General features: G+C 35.6%; 1 protein-coding gene across 4 annotated transcripts in view; it reads right to left on the bottom strand.

Moving 5' to 3' along the window:
• RAB28 (RAB28, member RAS oncogene family) overlaps positions 1 to 24,466 on the bottom strand; it is a 65,520-nt gene that overhangs the window by 11,473 nt on the left and 29,581 nt on the right. The window lies entirely within an intron of this gene.

Below are 24,466 nucleotides of genomic sequence, written 5' to 3' on the forward strand. Positions count from 1 at the left end.
TTTTTATAATCATTTGCCAAAATAAAGGTAATGAATTACATCAGATTAATTTTATTTGCAAAACTAAAATGAAAACACAATTAAAGCTGTATGGACAAAAGCAACAAATTCGTATCTCAAAAAAAGGACAAATTTGTTTCTGGATACACTAAAGCAATTTGTAATAACTTTACTGCTAACGACATACAAAAATGAGACAGAACCAAATATTGCATATTCTGTTTGCAAGCATGATACATATTGGGGATTCCAGTGTAACATAAAGACTTTTACAAAATAAAGTTCACTGAGCACATCTGAATCGACACATTTTTCCTAAGTAAAAAATGTAAATGAGTTATAAAGAATTTTATTGAAGAACATGGCAAAGCAAAAGCATTCACTATAATAAAAAAATTAATGGAGTAAAACCAGTGATGCTTAGTTACTTATATATCAAACTTTAAATTCCACAAAGGTATGGTTCAGAAAATTTAAAAAAGTAAAATGCACATTTTGAGACGCACACATATTTCCATTTTTATCATTTTACAACCACTGAAAGCAGAGAAAAGCTTTCAAACAGTATTTTATGTTGAAAAGCACCGGTTGCTTCCAAAACCTCATGGAATTCAAGTCTTGCACAGGTTTTATTGTGTACATTCCAGTTTCTCCAAATCTGATCCTAAGGTAATTGGAAACTATATTGAACAGTTTCTCTTTTTTTATTGCATTACGGTTTCTATAAGGTCGTTGACTCAATGCAGTCAAATTATAAGGCAAATATATTCAGAAGGATTTAAGGACAACCAGGTTCTTTGAGTCAATACAGGAAAAAAAACTTAAACTGATTTCCTGAGGAAGGGACCCAACTGACTTGTAAAAACTTGTAAATTTGCAAATCTAGTAAGCCTGTATAATAGTGTCATTTGATTATCAGCTGAAAAAATGCTCTCCTACTACATAAAAGGTTTTATTTTTAAATGATATTGGAGGTCTTTAATTTGTAGGCTCTGGAGATTTTCTCTTGGAGATTTTTAGTCTAACAGCGGATTCCTATACCCTATTTATACTGCTTACCTTGGTTAATGTGGAGTTTTCGCCACATAGTACTGTTCCTTGCACATCAGTAAGGCCTTGTTCATAAGAACAGGCCTAAAATCATCCAGTTACCACAGACATTAATTTGTAAAGGACTAAAATACTAAGCTATTAACACTAATATTTGTAGTATGGTTTTTCCATAATACTAAATGCTGAGCATATAATATAGTTTCATTTTTAAAAAAAAGAAGAACAAATACATTTACTAAAATATAACCCAAAGTCAGTAACAATTTTGTTAAAAACTCATGCAGTCACTTAACTTTTTCCTCTGAAAAATAACTACCATGAGAGGGACTCTTTGAAATGCTTTTAAGAATAAAATACAGCATACTGCCTAAAACATTTCATTGTTAACTATTATTTTTATGCTTCACATATTAGCTTCAAGTGCAGCTTGGAAAACACAACAGTGAGATTACTCTTTTGGGAAAAATAAATATATATTTTCTTTATTTTTATTTCATGAGCTTTTAAAGGAACTTTGACCCCACCTCTAGATTTCACTCATTGTATTTCTTTGACTATACTTGAATTCCAAACACCTACACACAATTATGATAAAAATAAATAGATAGATAGATAGATAGATAGATAGATAGATAGATAGATAGATAGACAGTATTTACACTATATTCTTCTAACATACCATGACATGCTTACATAACTCCACAAAGACAAGCTCACAATTTACAATCTCTCAAACTCTCCTTCCCGGGAAGGGAAGAATAGAGAATGGACGAACAAAACAGCAGGCTAAAGGCTGACGGATTTTATGGAAGAAAACGCCACTGCCATATTGGAAATCATATCCTCAAATGCCTCATCTTCTATGAAGAAACATCTAGAATACTATATGATCAGGGGAGTACATACTTTACTACAGCAGAGAAATTAAAGCACACAAGATTGTAGAAACTAACAGACTTAAAGTGAAAAATCAAGGTGAAATTATGTTTCTAAATTTTGTGTTGTTCTCAGTCCTTCTCCCCACTTACAAATATTGCACCTTATGCCTCCTGAATTTCAGACAGTCTGCTGTGAACAGTACGGTCACTGTCATGCCGGTGACTGCCAGGTGAGTGTCCATTGCACATTCTCAGCCCACAGTAATTCCAGGTAACTCATGTTACATCAGCTCTTGGTGAAAAAGGGCAGTTTTAGTATAAGAAAGAGTTTCAACCGTTAATAAATACTTAACTATACAAAATTGCAGTTTGCAGGCAATGAAGGGCAATGATCCTAACTCCAATTCCTTTGCATTGCCCATAGGTCAAGGGCACAACCAGAGTTACTGAAGATCAGCTAAACGTGAATAGTTACCCTCAAGTCCTTTTTTCTGAATATCTGACACTGGTCAGCTCAACAGGCAGAATTCTTGACACAAGAGGAGATAAATCTTGTCCAGCTTTTATTTAGACATCACAGCAAAAAGACTTTAAAGAGAGCTTTGGAGGAGAAAAATTATTTTCTAAAAAGGATGTTTATAAGGAATGTAGGGATTTTATAGAAAGAAAACTAACAGCTGGCCAATATGGACTCATATGATGAGCCAATTAACAGCAAGAATAGATATCTTGGGATGAAGGATGACATTAGCATACACTTAAACCATGAAAAGTTTAAAGGCAAGGACAATTAAATTTTGGACAAAAAGAAAGCGAGTAAGATACATAAATACAGTTTGATTTTACAAACCAGGAAAATGATCTTGCAGAATATTCTAAATGACTAGATAACATATCATTGGCCAAGAAAAAAGGAATTACTGAAATTAAGATACAAAATGAGAACATTTTAACTGTGGTAATGGCTATGATAGGCCATATCTAACAAAGGTCTCAAGGAAAGCATCTGCAAGATTTGGCCACACATCAAATACAAACATTTAGAGAAAGACCCAAAGTGAAGTTTGCATGCCAGATGGTACAGTCATCCTCCTCATCTGAAGGGAATGAGAAAGAACACAACAGCAGGGCAAAATTAATAGCTTCACTTTTACCAAGTAGAATATAAACTGATAGCTAGAGATTCACAATGGGATGTATAAAGGACACAAGGTCACAAGTTTGAAAAGTGAAAAGAGATTTAACTATTTTGCAAACAGTGAATCTGTACAGCACACAAACGTTACAAACCAGTAGACTGGGTCAAGTGCTTGAATACAAGCTCTGCTAACTACATTAATAAATTATGTTTCCTGATCATGAAAAGCTAAAGCAAGCCCAGGGCATGTAAACTTTGGAGAATGCAGCGAGGGTATTTCTTTGATCTATCATTTCAAAAATTCTAAACTTCTTAAAAATGGGACCAATAGGTAGAAAGGGCAGTTAAAAGTATAAACTAGCAAAGCAATAGTTAAAATGTCAAAGGATTACATTCCTAGTTCCTTGGCTAGAAGGAACATTATATTATTATACCTATTATATACTTATATTTGCATTAAATGGAATACTTAAATTCAAATCAGGAGAAGCAGAAGGACATCATGAGCAATGGAGGAATGAGAGGGAGAGATAGGTCACAGTACTGTTTCCCTGACTGGCCTGATGAGGACAGGAAAAAGGGTCTCATCAGCCCCGAAAGTACCTTCGAAGTCCCTTTCTAAGAAAAGGCATCCACAATATGGGCCATTGTAGTTTTGCTTATCTTTATGCCTGAAATGCACACTAAAAATCTCAAGCAACAACTACAAAAAAAAACCCCAGGGTTGCCAGATATTCTCCAAACATTATCTCCATTGCCTTACTTAACCTCTCCTGCAATTCGTCAAGAGCTCATCCTGTTGATTCTCTAAAATAAGACTAAACATTCACCTTTAAGCTTGTCTAGTATGAAGAGTCATTTCAATTAAAGCTAGCAAGATAAATTGCTGTTCCATACCTAACAGATCTATACACATCTGTCTGTACAGGTCTCCCATAAAGACAATGGCACAACAAAAACATGTTAGAAAATTCAGGAATTCAGACACAACTTTGACCAAGCCAAACAGATCCAAGTCAAACTCTCCCCTCCAAGAATAAACCAGCAGAGATCAGCATCTGCTGTAGCAAAAGTAGGTAAGGCTTACTAAAATACTTGCTCCTCACAAATTCCGGAGAGTTCAATTTTGATTTATAGGTGAGATTAAACAGAGATCTAGTGAGGTAAAAAAAGAAAACAGAATGAGGAGAGAAGTATGGAACTCCCACAGAAATCCCAAGGATACTCCCTTTAAGGCATTCCTGAAGATGTCCTGAAGATTCCTGCAAAGAAAACCAACTCTATCCCAGCCAAAACCAGCACAGCAGAAAAAAACCAGATAAGAACAACACTGCACAATTTAGGTAAGCAAAGAGATGCAAACACCATCATGGTCACCTTTGTGGAGAGCAAGTGGCATTTCAAAGAAGACAAGGACAAAATAATCATTTTAAGTTAGAACCAGACAGACTTGATTAGGTTACATCTTCAGATGATTGTTTATACAAACATTTTCACTACCCTTCAAATTGCTACTATACATCACTTATTTGCAGTGAAAAGGTGATAAGACAATGCTAAATCAAAATGGGAAAGGAAACTGTATTTTAAATGACTGCAAGGCTAGCTATCTATCCAATGATTAATAAATTCTGAGCGAACATTTGAGACAGCAAAAATTGTTCTTCAAAGTCAAAACTCCATATGAATTTACTTGAGAAATTAAGAGTAAGTCCCTGAAATTTCAGTTTATTGGGCAGTAGCAAGGGAAAAAAAAATCTTGGAAAGCGCTAGATAAAACACAAATGGGTCCTTTACCCACACCCAGCCATTCAACAGCAATTCAGTCTTGATTGAATAGTTCTGCTGCTTTTGACTTAAGACTCTGAAACCACTAATGGTAAAGAAATTGATGTCAAATTTGTTTCTCTTACACTATTTAGATATATGTGTAACTCCATAAGATAAAAAATGGCCTGCAATGAGCCACACAGCACCACTGTGCAGAAACAACCATTTCCATTCCACTATACCCTACCTATGTGGAAAACCAATGGTCAGGCAGCTTAAATATTACTTTAACTCACCTGCTTCGCTAAATTAGCTAGAGCAAATATAATTAGCTCACCAGAGTTTGCTTTGAGGAATAAAGTGTGATATCAAATCCCAGAACTGCATTGTCTTAAAATTAAGGCAATAATAAAATACATATAACAATTTACCAGAGTAATACAACTGGTACAAACACAAAGCCAGTAAGCATTTTAAAATATGTATCTTCAGTTAGAAGAATGATCGATGTTCTGGTTTTATAATCTTTCAAAATTATACAAATAAATAACTGCACATACTCTAAAAAATCAACAGAATATCATTTATGCAGAATGTAAAGGCTGCTACTCATTCTATTTATCTCCCTTTCCCACAGGACTGCCAGTCTCTTCTTTCATAACATCACTGGAGAAGAACTCCATGTAAAACTACAGGGGTTTTTTTAAGTAAGAAAACATCCATTTTGCATTAATCTTCCTCTCATGTAATTCTGGAAGAAACACAAATAGATAACTTGTACAGGTACTTCCAAACACCTGAGAAAATAGTGACATTACTTGCTGAGAATGGCATGAACAGCTGAGTGCCACACATAACGCATGTGAAGTAAGTCTGACTCTTTAAACTTGTTGGCATTCCTCCTGGATAGTGAGATTACACTTGCAAACTGTAAGCCCTTTCAAATGATTATACCAGTGATAACTAACCTAACCACTTTCTAAACCTAATGTATGAAAAGAAACATGACAATTCAGTGAGTTTCAGTAAAGGGACGTCTCTCCACCCAAATCTGACCATCTTTCACTTCCAGATCTTGAATTGTAATAACTGCAAGGGATTCTGTTGCAAAGGAGCAGTTCTGTTTAAGATGAACTTTTTTTTATTGATAACAGTATTTTCCATTAAAACTGGTATTAGTACATAAATGAAGTTACAACTCTCTAGTTTGTTATCTTACATATTATAACTATTTCATATTTCAATATAATTAAGGGTAGTTTTAAAGTTATGAGTAAATATCTTTATTAATCTATGGTACCACACAAAAATATATTCTTTTATAGTATGCTGTGAAAAATGAAATATAAATCTTTCTGCAAAGTATTTGCAGCTGTGCACACAAGGTATACAATTACATAATGTTTAAATAATGAGCTATCACGATTAGCCCACACAGACATGACAAGTAAAATGCTCTAATAATTTATTAATTTAATTTACATGTGCTTAAAATTATGTACACATTTTCTCTTCTGAAAATACTCCAGGGTCATAAAAAAGGGGGCTGTATATGTATATGACAATGCCTTTTTCATCCTATATTTTTGTATAGTTTCAGACTGATTTCCATAAGAACAAACCTAGCTTGAGCAACTGAAGACCTAACAGACTGAAGACAACAATAGTGTCATACAGCATTAATACACGCTGCTCAACAAGTGCAGTCAGTTTAACTCCAGAGTGTGAAGGTTCTGCTTCTCCCATGCATAATCAAATGTGCATGAAAAAGGGAATAAAAAGGAATTTCTCCAAGAGGTGACAAATACCCACTATTCTAAAGAATAAACGAGAAATCAAGCTAACACTGAGAGCAGCATTCTAGGCAACAGGATTTACTTTCCAGATCATCAGACCTCTATACTGCAGCATGTCAGCTTAGCAGGTCCCACCGCTCTGGCCAGAAGGAACCCTCTCAGGCCTCTTCTACCATAAGCACTATTACCCAGTCTTAATCCTAATTCTACCATCAATCCAAAGAAAAAAGTAAAAAAAAAAAAAGGAGCAAGAAAAAAAAACCTCTCTAGTCTTTTATTGCATAGCTTACCAGTAACCTACTGCTTTCCAACTAAAAGATGGAGCTATTTCATTACGTTTTAGTATTTAAAGAATATTTCAATAGGTTACTTAGAACTTAAAGCTAGTGCACTTTCATTTCCTATTTAGGAAAATGTCTGATGGTATTAATAAAAAAAAAATCTAATGTCTGATGGTATTAATAATTATTATTATCCAATATAATAACATAAGAATAACCAGATTTATACAGAAATAACAATAAATTAATCTGCCAATAAATTGTACCGGGTCTGCAGCACTATCAGACTTGATATACTAGCTAGCTTTTTGAAAATCTATTTTGATCTGGTACTTTTAAATTACTACAGCACACGTTCTCAAATATTCAATCCCAAATGTCAGAGGGCAAACTGCAGCTTTTCGTAGTTAATTTTTTGTTAATACTTTCAATCTTTTTCTCACACTAAAATTGTATAACTGCCAAGAAAAGAAAACTCTTCCATGGAAGTCCTGAAAACTATGCCACTACTCTGATTTAAGGAAGCTCAAAACGAAATGTAAATATAGTTTCCGTACAGATTTTCTCAGTAATTTTTTTAGGTTATCAAGAAAACATCTAGAGTGTTGATCTGGTTATACTCATGTCAGACAAACTACATGTCACATTAACTACCTCCAGGAAGTTATTCCAAACACAAAATAAACTGTTTATGCCGCTTCTCAGATAGATAGCATGACAGAGTGTTATTAATTGAAGACAGATGAAATACATTAATTTGATTGCAAGCATGTGTTTACTTTATTACTGTCATGTACACTCTACTGCCGATGCTTCCCTATGAGGACACAGTAACAAATCAAACGTTGTATTAGAAGACTTGCTAAGGCAGAATAATAGCTGGTGCTGCACTTTAATACTTAAAAAACTACACTTAACATTTCCAGCTACAACAGGAAATTACTGGTTTCAGAAAGCAAAAAAAGAAAAGGTAGCTTAAAAACTCATGTAATTTACACAAAACACTGTAACACTCCTTCCTCTAAAAAAAAAATTGGAATTATCAGCAAATATGTTTCTCAATAACTAAAGAAAAATACAGCTTTCTAAATGTCAAATCTATGATCTGAGCTCCTTCCAAAAGGCAAATTCCTACAGACACAAGACATGAAAATGTATGCCTAATATGGGAAAGGAAAGGTGAACAATTCCCAGGTCTCCAGTTAAAAACAAAAAGATATCTTGCCTGTGAATGAGGTTTGCCTGGGTTTATGCACATCTCCCTTATAAGCCTCCACTTATTTATACAAAGATATGTGGAATTCTCTGTCTTCTCAAGAAATGACATACAAAGACACAAAATCTGCCATGAGCTTCTTGGAATAAGGATATTTCACATAAAATCACATTGCTATCGCCAACAGTTTGTTCCAGCACAGGAAACAAAGAATGACAAGTTCTACAATTTGCATGATCTCTGATTTATGAAAGTAGCTGTTATATTAAGTTTTTTACTTTATACTTTTATTTATAAAAATACCCCATATAAAATGAGACTTTCAAGTGCTATTAAACAATAAACAATTACAGCACTTTTGCTGAAGCTATAAAACACAGTGGTTCTTGGGCATCTTAGTTTAATGAAGTTAACACTTCAAAGATCTAAAATAAGTTTCAACAGAAACCAAGAAAAGCAGCCAGAAGCAAATGCCTCCATCTCAGCACACCAAGTGCAGCTAACCAAAGAGGACACAATGTGACAGGATTCTTGCCTAATAACAAGCATGTTTAATGTCTGGTAGATGGCAGGTCATTTTTAAGATGATGTTAACCTTTACGAATACAAACAGCAGGCATCTTTTCATATGAGAGTAAATTTTCTTATGAAGAAAAAAACAATACACCCAAGTTTCTTTTCAAAACTAGGATGACAGATGACTGGCTTACACAGCTTGAAAAGACAGTTAAAGAGAAAATAAGAATAATTTTTTCTAAGCTAGACATTTCTCATTTTTATTTCTTAATAAATTTTTGGCAGAAATTCTTGCAATCATTTCTCATTTGACTGAACAGACTATGACTACACTGACAATTGGAACCTGATCCTTTCTGCTAGGTACCTATACCCCTTACCCCTAACCCTAATGCTGACATTTTTGGAGACAAGTATTCAGAAAAGATTATATTATTAAACCAATATAAAATTGAGCCACTGTGAATATTATAATAATTGGAGCAACTCTACCTTTTTTTTCTTTTTAAAAGGATATCATAAGGCCACAGAAAGCAACAGAGGTGGATTAAAGGCTGTTGACTGCCTCCTCCCCACATTGCAACTCAAGTAACTAAGTAGGCTGAAGATCTATCCATGTAGAGACAGTGGCATAGCAAACATATGGCCAAGTTAACTCAGAGTGCATTAATCTGGGCACAAGGAGTTCAGACGTGGCACACAGACCTCTGTGCAGGTGATTTTACCGCATATCTCTGTTTACCATCTGCAGTGTACAGACCTAAACAAATACGCCCTCAGGGTAAGTTTAACAAATTAAGTGGGGTTGTGAATGAAAGAACATGAAACACTTTTGTGCATTCTGGTACAGAGAATGAATAGTCTGGCTTCAAAAAATTATTGTCACTCTCTCAAAAGCATCATCTCACAGGACTTTAATGTTCTCTAATTTCACACCTTTGGTTAATTAGTTTTTACTTTCCACAGAGAAACATATCCTAAGATTACAAGCTCCTCCTGGAAAAGAAGACAGTTTGTTCACTGTAGCTTTTTATCCAGTCAGTCAGATTCTTACATGGCCCTAGTGCCAGTTTATAAGCCCTTTGCAATTAGTAACAGATCATTTGCTGACTAATTCACTTCCCAATAAATTAGGCAAATGCCATTCTTGTTTTTACAAACAGAAAATAAAACATGTATGAAAAGATAAATTTAATGCCTTGCTAAGATCACAAGAACTTTCACTGAACCATCAACTTACTGCTTTGTAATTTACCGTGATGACTGCAATACATTTTTTAAAATGTTCATATGAACTACTATGGACAAATTAATTTCTATGAACCTAACTTCAAAAAACACATTTCTCTTTAGATTAGACATTGCTGGTTTTGACAGTAGTTCCCAAACGTCCCTATAATGAACTTCAATGACTGCCCTAGCACTCTGAAACAAGACAGAAAAATGAGAGACTCTTCTTTGATTCAACATGAAATGATTTTTATCAGGATCACTGAAACTTTAAAAAAAATGTTTAAATTGATTTAGCTGAGCTATTAGTGACAAATTGCTGGATCCAACAGCTTTTTTCACAAAATAAATTCCCTCCTTATAATAACATATGTAATAATAATGTATAATAATTAACATTTTATGTTTTAGGACAGAGGTTAAAAAAGTGTAAAAAACAATCTTAATTTCCCACTAATCCAGCTATAGATATCCTTTGTTTTGGTTGAATTTAACAATTTCCTAAGCTCAACAGAGTGTAAAAGAAGTTATAACAGTGATGCAATTACTGAAATTCAAAGTTAAGTGAATGTTTTTTAAAAGGTTCTTTAGTACATTAGTGAAGACATAAAGTTGCAATGTACTAAATATTCAGAAGATGGTGCTAGTCCAATATATCCACAAGCCATGGGTGGATCAGCTTTTCCTCATTTCTCTCAAGTGTTTTCTCCAATTTTGATGTACCTACTGTATCATCACTGAATTTATCAATACCAGGAAAAGGTACAATCATCTTCATTTAATATTAAGAACATTTCTAAATTATATATAATTCTAAAATTCACAAAGATTTAGTGGATTGACAGGCATAAAATATAAAGTTCACTGTAATTTCATAAACTCAAGGTCTTGGGATCTCAGTAAAACTCATACAACATATCTTACATTCTGCCTTCAATCGCTCACATCTGTCTCCTTTCGCAATCAAAAGCCAAAGCTTCTGGTCACCCCTTCAAGACCTACCAATGGCAGCACCAAAGCTTGGAAAATCTCACCTGTCCCACTCCTGGCTCTTCATTCCTGCCTTCATGTCACAGAGCACTATTCTCCCATCACCTACTTAGGAGGCTGTGCAACTCCTACAAGCTTATGAGGCTCAATGAGCTGATCCACGTTAAAAATAGCCATTTCTTTTTGCATCGTCCTGTTTAACCCAGATGAAGTCACAGATCCGATTTCCCATGGAGCAGTGGTGCCAACTTCAAGCTGCAAAATGGCTTCAGGGCAAAACCTACCAATTGTGGAACTGCAGCCTCCATGTGCTTGGAAGGGCTGAATTCCTTGTCAGCATTGAAAAGGGCTGGCAAGTTAACAAAGTCAGTCTCATTACTGCATATGAAAAACTATTTTTTTCATATTATTAAAGGCAGATATCTACTTATTAAGATACTAGATGCAGTCTGTAGCTATAGACAGAAATCAAAACAAACTCCACCTACCTTCCCCCCACCAGTTCCCTACAAAATCTTGAACATATTTGCAGTTCTGCCTATAATTCAAACATTCTACAGTTCTTTCCAGACTAGGTACAAGTTGTACAAGTAATTTCTTCCAAAAATAGTAAATCCGGACATACTTAAACATCAAGCAAAAAGCCTTATCCTTACCTAGCAGTTCCTAAAACAGTGTTCTCCAAATAATGCATAGGAACGTATCTCTAAGTAATATATTTCATGAAGCCATGGAAAGAAACTATTAATACCAAACTTGCTCCTACAAAAAGCATTTACCTAATAAATAACAATTCCTCTGAGGACCCATGCCAGCATTCTTGATGGCCACTGCTGCTGCATCCATCTCTACAGACTGTTTCCACAGGTATGCTTCTGTTGACTTCACGCCAAACAGCCATGTTAAAAAACTGGCTGTCCTCTCAAGTGTGATGCTTTTATCCAATACTCTGAATTACTTGCTTCTAACAAAGCCAACCCAGGTCAGCTCCAGGGCCCTTCCATGCCTGATTCCATTGTGCTTTCAGCAGATGTAATAAGGAGTTGGAGACACTTAGTGCTTCTCCTACATATCCCTCTGGGAACTCTCCCACAACAAAAATTATAAATAAACATTAAATCATTCACTGGGATATAAAAGCAAGCCTTAAATGTTCAAAGAGCAGGCCAAGTCCGTATTACTGTTATTACAATAAACCTCCAGCATTAAGCAATTTCAAACATCAGTTCTTCATCCAAACCTTTTTCAATGTAGAGGCAAGATTGGCACATATCTGAGTGAAATTACTCAGTTACTAGGCAATTTATTATTGCTTAACTGTTCCATGTGTATCAAATCCTGTTTAACAGAAGCCCAGTTTTCTTCCATTTGGAAGCTCTTGTAACTAATTATTACCAAGCCAAACTGATTTCAACTGGCAGTTAAAAAATTAATTGTACAACTCAACTTTATATTAAATTACTTTTTATATGAAAATGACAGCTTAGCAAAGAAATATAACATACTTCAATTAACTATAAAAGGAGAAATCAAACCCAATCATACTCAGATCAATGATAGTACATTTATCAGCTAATTCTTAAATTGAGCCACAGCATTTCAAGGACTACAAGGAACTGAATTCAAAATGTTTATATTTCAACAACATGATGATTTCAGAGCAGACAAGAGAAGTGAAACTGTGCAAACCTCTTTCATATTTGACAACTCACATATTTCATTATTATTAATTAGTCATCTGGAGGAAAAAAAAAAACACCTGAATTTTAATCAATATATCAGTCGGTTCATCATTGTCTTGAAGAACTGTTCTTGCCTCCAAGCAGAATGAGCATATAGCTCACTTCTCTCTGACAAATTTCTATCATGATGTGAACATGTGGTCCAAACTTCACTAACTTAATAGAAGGCTATTATTGACTAAGATATTGAGGGAAAGCTACAAAAGCTTTTCCACAAACAAATTAAAAACATCAAATAGTGGACACACTAAGACAGAATATACTAAGATTGCAACTTTACAGTATTAACTAATCTCAAATGAGCAAAAGGAACCAAGTCATCAGACTAGCTACAAGGGACTGAACAAAAACCATTAGCAACCTCAAAAAGCAACATAATGCATAAAGGAACTAAGGGAAAAAGAAGAGTACAATTTGTTACAAATCAGGGCACATACTCTTCTCAGACCCAATCTGTCCATCTGGCTGTGCAGAGAAGCCAATTCCCTCTTCTTGACTCTCTCACACACACAAACAGAAAAAAAATAAATGAACCAAATCAACCTCACACCAAAAAGACTTTCAACAAGAAAGCAGATGGTTCAGTGGAAGAGGCAGGCCTGAAATTAGGGTTAGAAAAGTGATCGTTTCTTTAGCAGCTTAAGCTACCATAACTGCAAATCAAATGGATGGTTCTGGCTTTCCCTGTGCTGTCAGCTGAGCACTTACAAACCTTCTCATGTGACAGTACCACTACAGAACAAAAGGAAACCACAAGTTCATTTTAACAAGAACTCCTCCTTGTTCTGTTCACCTGAGGCTGGAACCAACTCTCTGTGCAGGGCTACCATGACTGCAGATGCTAAAAGCAAAATTGGGTTAAGTCAATCATGAAATCACCTCCTCAGATTGGGCTGTGTTGTGGGGAATACATCACTGAGAAGAGCTGAATTTGGACACATATATGCATCCTCATACATTTTTTGTCAGGATTCACTCTAATTTGAAAATATTAAGTAAGTTATGGTTCAGCTGGGACTTCTTTTTGTAAACTTTTTAACACTTTTTTTCTAAAACTTCCTAAAACCAAAGGTGATTTTAAGAGTTTCTGCTTCATCATCCCATTTTTGCTGAAGTTGGAGAAATCATCTATATATGACTTAAAGCAGAACTTAGGTGCTGAAAGTGTATTTTCCCAGATCATTTGGTCAGTCATGACCTCAAACAGTTAAACAAACCCATTCTACTTTTTATAGTTCAGAGTCCTCAGGGATCAGGAGCACTTCCTTTGCTAGGTTTGAAAAAGAAAGGTAGACTATGTGTCAAGAAGTTAACAAGTCCCTTATAAACAGCTCCAAGATATTATCTACTAAAAATTGAGCATGGCTATCATGATGACCTACTTTCTTTGTGACTTAGTACACTCCTCCTCTTCCAATATACTTTAAGAGGGCATGGAGGCCCAGGCACAGGCACAATTTCCAGGGGTAAAATTTTATGAATTAGGATAGTAAAGAGACTTTAGTTTATGGTCAAACATTTGTTTAGGTCATCATTGAGCACTCTTTTATAAATTTATGTCAATGTCATAACTCCATTTAAAACATATTTCTAAAATTATATTAACACGTTAGATTTTTAGAACTTTTCATCAACACAAATTTATTTAACACAGACTAGGCAAGAAGTGGGGTTTTCAGGAGTCTGTGAGATTCACACAGCTGAATTTGTTAAGAGTAGATACCGTAAAGAAAGACCTTGAGAGCCTAAAATTAATCACCAGGGATTACTCAAATACTCAGTTCTTCACTATGTCCCACAGACTTCTTAATTATTTTATCCAAAGACTGTTGTATTGAAAAATAAATGAGACTGTGGAGCAACCACCAGAATTCAGCTCACATTCTCTCACCTGCACTGTTGGAACCAATAAGCTACAAAGTAATACACATAAAGAAAGCTACACAACCTAAGGCTCTGAGGTCAAAATTGCAAGGGGTGGGGTTGTTCCGGGGGGAGGCGGTTTGTTCACTGTTCTAGAGGGTTTTTTGGAGGTTGGAGTGGGGGAGAAGAAACTGTAACAGCTCGAGATCAGGAATTTGGTTTGGTTTGGGTTTTTTTTAAATCTGGTACTCGAAGGCCTGGTATAACACATGCCAGCAACCTGCCCTTAGGAGCATTCGCTCAACAGCAGGTACTGAGGCGGGAAAATAAGAAACAGTGCAACTACAGTGATCATTCCTTGACACACACCCCACTTTCAGGAAGCCTGCGTTCCTCAGCCTGACACTACATCTCCAGGTTCTCAGGAATACATCTGAAATGTTTCATTGCACTGGTGGACCTGCCCTTCACAAGTCTCTGTGGTTCCCTTCCCATGTGTACTTTTGGCTTGTACAATGAATAGGACTTCCACAAATTCACAATGTGAAACAGTAATTTCATCTGTTTATTTTAAGCTACTTAATAAAAAGGCATGAGATTTCCTTGGGTTTGTACTAAAACGATGCTGTATAATGGTTCTCTACTCTCTTCTCATGGTTTTTCCTACTGCTAAGGAACTCCATCTATTTTGTCCCTCATAAAAAAGCTTTTTCATTCTTCTGTCATTATTGCTCTCCTATTTACATTGTCTATATACATACATACATAGGGGACCCCTGGTGGCCTAGTGGTTAGCATGCAGGACTCTCACTGCTGCAACCCAGGTTCGAATCCCAGTCCCCTGGGCAGATGGAACTCGTTAGCCCTGTGAGGCCATCCATCTATGAGAAGGTCACTCTAAACAAACCTATGTCCTGAGGACCTCACTGCCATTGTCCAAGCTTGCTTGGCCCCGGCAGATGAACCTTAGGATTAAAGGGTGGGCTCAGTTCAGCGCATGCTGTGTCTCACCTAAAAAAATCCATTGCGCAGGCTGGTAAAAGACCTTTCCCAAAATCTTCATTCGCGAAGACTGGCCATTATTATTATACATACATATCACCTAAACTTTTCCCAATTCTTCAGGATAATTCTGTGATTCCTACTCAAAATTCTAATCCCAATCTTATGAGAGCTTTACAGTTTGGCACCAGGGATACACACTGTGTCACAATAAAACTACTCACTTGGCATTTTGTTTGTCCTACTTGTTCCTTCTTTTCATTTCAGAAATGATAGTGGGAAATTTTTAGGGAATTCTAACTGAACAACACAAAAACAAGACGTGCAAGAAACTGGAAGAGATAAACTTTTTGGGTTCTTGTTGGCTAAGCACGTTTGTTATGAAGTCATAATGTACTTACACATATAAGCAGAAAACAATGACAAAATAACTTTAAAAGAATTTACATTGCAACCCAGCTCATCTTCACCAGTTGCCCATGCAAAGAAAACATGGACATATTGCAAAGACAGATGTGTCAAATGGAAACCATACCAAACCTTCAAATCCAAAACATTTGGCTGCACACCACAGGCTATACTGTTGGGGGCAAAAATGATACTGAAGGTATCCACAAGTGTGGAAACCCCAACACAGCAGCTGGAAGTGTAACAAAGCAACAAATACCAAGACCAAGATAGTGACAGCACCAGTTATGACATGCTGTAATCTGCTAAGATTAAAAGCCAACAGACACCTCAACAAACTCAATTAAAAAAAAATGCAGCTTTGAAGAAACTTCAAAAGCGTCTTTGATTATGAATTAACATTCTGCTGCCACACAAAGCAGTCAAAGACTACAGCCATATATCTGCCAGGCTTCCAAACTGTATGAAGACAATCCCACATCCAAATGCATGCTCTGAAGGAGCATCAGTGCACACTGACACAGTAAGCTTGAGCTAAGTGAACTCAGTGTCCCCCCACCACAGGGTAACCTGGTGGGACAAGTCACACGTGCTCAGACTGCCATCATACCTGCCCCATCTGGGAAGGCCTTGCAGTGACAACGTCTTGCTTATGGAATAGACCAGCTAAGGCAGGCTCAAAGGAAATTGCCCAAACTCCAGAGATACATATACATGGTCCTTAGGTCACAGAGCATTTTATAATCTAGCCCCACCACCCCCAGCATCAGTAAAGACAAAATGTTCTTGAAGGAACTTTTTTTCCTCTGAAAGCTCCTTATAAAAGGTGGATTGAACAAGGAACAGCCTAAATCTTTCCTCTTTCTTTTAAATACTCAACATCTGATAAATTCTCTGCCTGTTTCTGTCCAACAGATTAGTCAGATTTGGTCACCTGGACTAAAAAAAAAAAATCCTATGATTACCTCAAAATGCTTAAAACATGAGCAGGACTATAATGCCTGCAAAATATGGCACAAGGGAAGTATTATCCTTCTATGCTTAGTCTTGGAACTTGGGAATTTCAATGAACAAGATCCCTCATTAGAATCACATGGGGACAGATGTACTCACATGGTGGGTGGGCACGGGTGGACATCAGCCCCTCCAACCCCTATAATGAGCAATTTCCTCAGATTCAAAGAAAAATTTCATAAAAAGTTAAAGAGAAATGGCAAGTTGCCTCCTATTACCACTGGTCTAACTGCTTGTGCTGCTGGTTCTATAAAACAGGGTTTTTTTCAAAGAAAATTATTGTTAAAACCATTTGGCTGAAAGTGAAGAGCTATTGAAAAGTAGAGTCAAACTGGCAGCTTGCTCTTAAAATTCCCCCCACCACTTTTATAAGTATCGTTTTGCTTGTGGCTTTTAACAGCTGTTCACACACGCCTAAGCTAGATGTGAACTTTTATTTTCCCAAAACTAAATGGGAAGCTTTAAACAGCATCTGATTTAATTTTTTTTTAATTAAAAGCGGAGGTTAAAAGGACCATGGAAATGGATGATGCAGCTGTGCTGATGCTAGGGAAAAGAATTCCAGAACAAGAAGTGAGGTAGAGTAAACATGAAGTAAGTTTCACAACACTAAGTGCACACCACATTAAGTGATTTTTCTTTTTAGCTAATGGGAATTTAACTCTGTGTGTCTTCAGAAATGTTTTTCAAAATTAAACTAAATTGTATTTTGCAAATATAATACAATTTGGATATCTAGTATGCTTTTCCCTCAGAATAATTCTAAAATTAATTCCAGAATGAAGTGGCTTCACAGGTTCCAATTATTCCCATATTCCTTTGGAAACTCAGAAAACTCAGACACACAACTCAGAACTAACTCGCTAATATTGCCATATATATTTACTGTTTGGTTCTCAAAAGAATTCAACTTCCCCTGCATTTAAACATCTTAGAATAATTAAATGTTTAGAGTCAGATTTGCAATGGTACTGAGAGACTGAAAGATGCAAGCAGGTATTCATAGGAGCACTTTTTAAAAGTACCAACTAGGCAATGGTTTAACCACCTTTGAAAGTCTCACCAGACAGCAGTCTACATTTTTAAGTACCAGTATACTCAAAAAATTCTTTCCTCTTGGTCTAATTACTTAACACATAGCACTAGATAATAAATTCAAACAAACAACCCACAGAAATAATAAAGGTGCCATGGTTTATTTCTACTTGTACACATTAAGTACAAAAGCACACAATGACAATACAATAATTCTAGATAGATATTCAAAGGGTCTTTTCTACTGAAATTCTTACGAAAAACATAAAAGCATTTCTAAGGCAGAAAATTTATAGGATTATGAAGGAAATGCCACATTAATTCATGCGGATTATGTACCCTGCAGACTGTAACTACTCCAAAAGAAATCTTTTCCAGTACACTAGTAGAGCCGCTATTGAAACCAAAAGACTTTGGTAGTTCATCCATCAAGCTTATTCAAAGAAGATGCTAGAACTTCCATGACTAATATAGTACAAAAGTATGCAAAGTAAGCCACACTTCTCACAACATAATTATTAAAATACAAACAACAAAAACCCAAACAAACAAACAAAAAAGGAAAACAAAACCTTGGTGTCCGTGTTGGGCTGATGAAGCGACACTCCCAGATCATCTATGGATGAAAAAGAAACCAAACAACATCAAGAGCATTCCCTCTGCACCAAGCACAAGGAACTAGGTACAAAGAGAACGGACATGAAAAAGTGGAAGAAGAGAGACATCTAAACCAGCCTGGACAGCAGAGCCTAACAGAGAGAGGCAGGTGGAAAAGAAAATTATAGTGATCCAATCATTTGTTTGCCTCCCTTGTCCACTCACATACAAGAGACTCAAGACTGAGAAATAAACTACTCAGAATAAATCTGAAAATCTGAGCTAATCAGAATATTCTAATCAGGTCCAATAAAACACTACAACCTGGATCTCTACCTAGGGTTCCTCTGGGACATTCCTCACCTTTGATGATGTGAAGCCTTGATTTCTGTTGGGTTAGTTCCTTGCTGAATCCAAGGTACAGTCAGACAAAAGAAACATAATTCAAAAGTAAAACATTTTATGCAAGTGCATATAAATTACACTTGTGCACTTTAACACATCAAAGGTAACAAATAAAAGTTCACTACAGGTAAACACACCAACACAGCAAATACAGTATTAACATTTTTGAATCTTCTACCAAAAAACCCACCATGACTTAAGAACCAAGATTAATATACTGTACAACACTTGCAGACAAAATTATTCATAATGCACCAATTCATATGTTTCATGTTAGACAGAGCAGAAGGAAACTCAATTTCCATAACTGCAAAGTGGTTATAAGTCACTTTTTGTTTAGATTCTAATAGTACTATCCTCAGCACTACAAACATATATATAAATCAATTATAAAAGTATCACTCAATCAAAAGAGAAAAGGAACTATCAATGAGCAATATACACGATGATACAGTTCCTTACTATTCCACTAGTGAGCTGGAAAAAAAATTACCAAGCCAGCTCAGAAATGGATACACTCTACAAATAGGACAGAGATGAACCCACACTATAAAATGCTCAAAAAAGGATAGCACAGTAAGACAAAATGCCTTGTTACTATAAGATATTTCTTTGTCAAGAGGATACCAAAAGTCCTTTCTTTTCCCTGCTGTCAGTGAGTTCAATCTTAAAAGTATGAGAAGTTAGTTCCCAAAAGGAGCACAGATATTTTCCTGTCCTGAGAATTCTTAGCTGGAAGTGTTCCCCTCAGGTTAAACAATTATAAAAGCAAGTGGTTCTGCAACCTAATAAATAAAGCATTACACAGCAAAAGTAATCAAATTCAAATGGAAAGAAAGCGTAACCATTTTCATCAATAAAGCAACATAAACTCCTCAGGACAAGGAAAGTGGTTTTATTGCACATTTGCTCAATGTTCCCTTCGATCCTTGGTTTCCTAATCACTGACTGGGTTTAGAACATCACTTCATTTAGAACCTGATTTTGTTTCCTTATGGCAGCAGGACTTGGAATGTTAGTAGAGTCTAACATGAGAGAAAAACTGATAGCATTTCAAAATGATCTGTTCTACTTCAATCTGAATTACTCAACACAAAGCAAAAGGTGGAGAACAAAATATTATGCCCTGTGCCATGCAGTTCATTATAAAACAAGGCTAAAATCTCCAAAAGAAATCTTGGTCACACTGATGTCAAAGGCAAAACTACTGCTGACAACACAACTAGAAACTCAGTTTTAAATTTATGATTTTTCAGTTCCCTCTCAAAGTAGATCAAATCCTAAAGCTTATCCTCACCTACTTATTTCAAAACTAAGATATGAGAAGAGTTAACAGTTGCTTTGGTGACTGCTAAAGACCAAAACAGTGGATTTGTAAGTATGCTTCAAATTTAGAGAAACTATGCACAAGATGGTTTTCTGTCCATTTTGCGCTCTAGTTCCTGCTTCCATTATTAGTTCATTGCCAAGCTCTAAGCTTAAAAATATGAAGGAAACTTCAGTGTTCCTTCACTGCCTTTGAAGGTAGTGAGACCGCTTGGAACAAGTGAGGACAAATGTATACGGTGGGACCGCGATGTTGCTATAGTGCCCTTTCATGAATAGTAATTACTCTGCAAGTGTGTAAAGCAGACAGGCCCAGTTGCATAAAGCTCAATGCAGGTTTTATGAACTGCAGAAAAGCATGATTAGTATGGGGGGGAAAACATGTTTCACACTTTTATTGTAAAGAACATGAGAATCTCACAGAAACTGCCAGAACAGATGTTCATAAATTGGGTCCTTAATCTGCAGCACTTTCCAGGTTTTAAGCTATATCCACTGGTCTGTAGAACATATTCCTCTCTTTTTAATATAATTCTTCTGTTTAGTTTTTTTAATAAATAAGTTTATGACTTTAGTAGTGTTGCCAGCTGTTCAATTTTGATTTACTGTCAGAGTCTGCTTTAATATATAGTGGCTTTTGTGGCTTACCCATATAGATTACATTTTAAGCTTCAAGATATCACTATAAAGCAGCTGGAAAAAGTACTGGCTGTGCTCAGAAACCAGCATTATTGCCCTAGTGATCAACCACTGAAACATGCAACTACACCAGTAACCATTCTCTAATAAACTTTTGTATACACCATTCCCAAAATAAAACTGCAAAACTTACGGTGTAAAAGGAGGTCATCTTAACACATGTAATTTAAAAAGTCAGACCAAGAAAATTGCTAATTTATTAATTAGGCTGTGTATTAGTTGGCAATGGGGATCTCTATAATGACTGTTCTTCCTTCTTTCATTACATTGTTTCCCTTACTTCTGTTTAGCCTGAGACAACTTAAGAAATAAAAGATTTTAGAACTGCTTTATAGAGTGCTTTCTAGAAATTTTCTTTCAAGTGTTGTTTACTGAATATTACTATGAAAGAACTGTCAGCACTCTATGTTCATAGAGAACCATTTTTAACCTCATAGAATTACAATACAACCAGACTAGGTTTTCCTTCATTATCTGCAAGTAAAGGGGTAATGTTATTAAAATAAACTACCACAACAGTATTCTTAGAATTGAACAATGAATCAAACTCAAAATCTCTGGATCCTCTCTACAGCTGAACTAGTCCAGAATCATCAGTCAGAACTACTAGGGGGTTTTTATTACACTGAAAATTACTTTTTATGACAAAAAAGATTCCTTTTTCCACGTAAAACTAACTCCCTAAAAAAAGTTCCAACCAAAAGAACCAAACAGTTTGATTCAGAAAGATCAGTATGGTGCCTCATGAGAGGGTTTTTTTGTTTGTCTTACACTGCTATTTTCTCCCAAGTTTCAATTTGCCAGTTGGACAGTATCCATGATGCATTATTCTCATGAAGTCCTATCACACCTAGGGGGAAGGCAGACCTACATCATGGAAGACATAAATGGAAAAATAAAATAAAAACAAAATCAGCCTTGCTACTCACAGTCTGTGGGAGAATGAATAATGAAGAGAAGCATCAGCACTGCACATCCCATGAGACATAGCAGTGGCATCTCCAAATCAAAATACCTTCAAGCTTTTCCATAATGCTTTTGAAGGGGGACTGGGAAGTAGACTCTAAAATGCCACCATTTTCTATGACATGAGCAGAATATTTTTGAAACAGTTCAGCTTAGCAGCCTGACCAACAACTCCTATACACTGCTTTCTTGCTTCTGCACGCCTATGGCAAATTACATTTCAAAGTCTCCTGCTAATGTATAAAGTAAGTATTTAGCAACTGCGGGTCTCTCTTCCTGTCCACAGTATCAAAGGTGTGCTATCTGTACAAATCTTGGTTTTTCCAGTCTTCATTTTAAATTATCTACCACAAAAAAATGCCTGATTGCAAAATCCAACAATTTAAAGTTGCTCTCAATATACATAATGATTATATCCCTGTATTTTTCCAAAGCAAGCCTTTCTCAAAACATTTTATTATTCTGTGTGTTCCATTCAACTATTTAGTCTGTAGCTTTTTTTGAATTGGTGTTTCTTTAGCATAAGAAACAAAAGTGCAATGGTCCTGATGGCAGTTTTCAAATGCTATTACATAGGAATGATTGAGTTCTCTAGTCAAAAGTCAGAAAAAGGTAATGTTATTCCTCTTTCTGTACACATATTTCAAAACTTTAGTGAATTCTACCACCACATACTAGTATTATACTAGTATGGTATATTTCTGTTATTACACATAATTAAGTAAAGATTGGACAATACTTACAGCAAAAGAAAAACCACACAGTATACAGATTAAAAAGTGTAATCCAAAAGAATACTATAATCTAGAGGCTAGTCATGAAAACATCACAGTAAACTCAGAGGAGCTCGCTAAACGTGCTCTAAATTCACATCCATGTAAACAACAAAATTTTTTATCTTAAGCACTACTTCTGCAAAGAAAAATTAGAATTAAAAAATCAAAAACATATCATGAAAATTTCATAGGGAGCTCAGTATTTTTTAAATAGAAACTATGTGCAATATACAAAAAGCCCTCCTCTCTTAAGACCTTTTCTTAAATAAATAATTTAGGTTACTAATTTATCATTCATCATCACTGCACTCCTCCTCCTTAATCAACACATTTCAGTAAATCTTAAGTGATTTTTAACTGATTTTAACTGAATTTAATGCTATAGAATCTTAGATCTCTCCTTTGAAAACAAACATATTTTGAGGTTATCCTCCAAATCATGAGGGCTGGAAGCACAGAGTGTAATTAACAACAATAACAATAATGCTGTCTGCATTTAAACTACTTGGCTTACCTCAGTGATCTGTTAAGATCAAAGTTTGATACTGTCTTAGTAGTTACTCCCATGGTAACACCTTCACAGGCTCAATTACACAGATAAGTAATGAAATATCTTTTTATATTTCTAAATACCATTTTCCCCTCAAAAAAACATGACCTATAAAATACACCAAAGTAGACAGTGGAAAGAAATGGCAGCGCAATTAGTACCTCGTCAAGACATACCATCTCAAATACTGGAACAGTGAAGAATTCACAACCATAAGTGCTTAATGTCTTGAAGGCTTTAATATGCTTAAAGCTCTATCAAAAAAGCCACACATTTAGCAGGGTATACATGTTCCTATACTGAAATGGGCGTAATCAACTCAGAATGTCTCATGTATGGAGCTGTAACTGTAGACTAAACTTTACACAGCACTATTCCACTTCTCTTGCAAATCCCCAATAAACACAGGGATGTCCTGACAGTTACACTATTTTAAAATACCTATAAATGCATTTCCCATAACTTTTCTTCTTTGTTCTTAAATCTGCATGCCTATAGCTCGTACTATAGCACTACGACAGTGAAGGTTATCCATTATGATTATTCCCCATATTAGCATAGACTATCCTTCATCCTCTAAATTGAGTTGGAACAATTACTGGTTACCTCCAATAAAAGTCTTAAATTTTTGTGGTTCACTGAAATAAACAGAAAAAGCTTAAGTTTACCCAGCTGATTAGGAAGAAACTTCTCTTCCACACTTTCTGCATATATAGAGTAATAAATATATTCAATTACTATATACGTTTCAGTTGAAGTTGCAGAGTACATATAAATTCTGTACAACTGTTACTATATTTATCAGTCTGACTCTGAAACTGTGAAGCTTTACAAAAAGATTAGTTTACTGACTTCTCTAGCTTTTAAAAAGAAAATAGTGCTACAATAGCACTTGTCTTTTTCCTCACTTTGTCCAAAATTCTAATACTAATGCCCTATTCACACTCGAAGTTTGGTTATCCTCTCTCATCAACTTTCTTCAATAATAATATATGAGAATATATTTCCACAGTAGCTAATGGAGACATTCCTACAAATCAATGTGCTGCAGTGATACAGAAATAAAAGCTTATTTCACTGTAATGATGCTTCCAGACTTCCCTCAAGTCAGGTGGTTACTTGCAGTTAATGATCTGTGACATACCACACAAGTAGTCCTAAAAAGACTTATTATCCACTGCATGTGCAACAATATTTGCTTTATGGATGGCTAAA

This window comes from Neopelma chrysocephalum, unplaced genomic scaffold, assembly GCF_003984885.1.
Source record: "Neopelma chrysocephalum unplaced genomic scaffold, ASM398488v2 Primary Assembly neopelma1_71, whole genome shotgun sequence".
NCBI classification, from domain to species: Eukaryota; Metazoa; Chordata; class Aves; order Passeriformes; family Pipridae; genus Neopelma; species Neopelma chrysocephalum.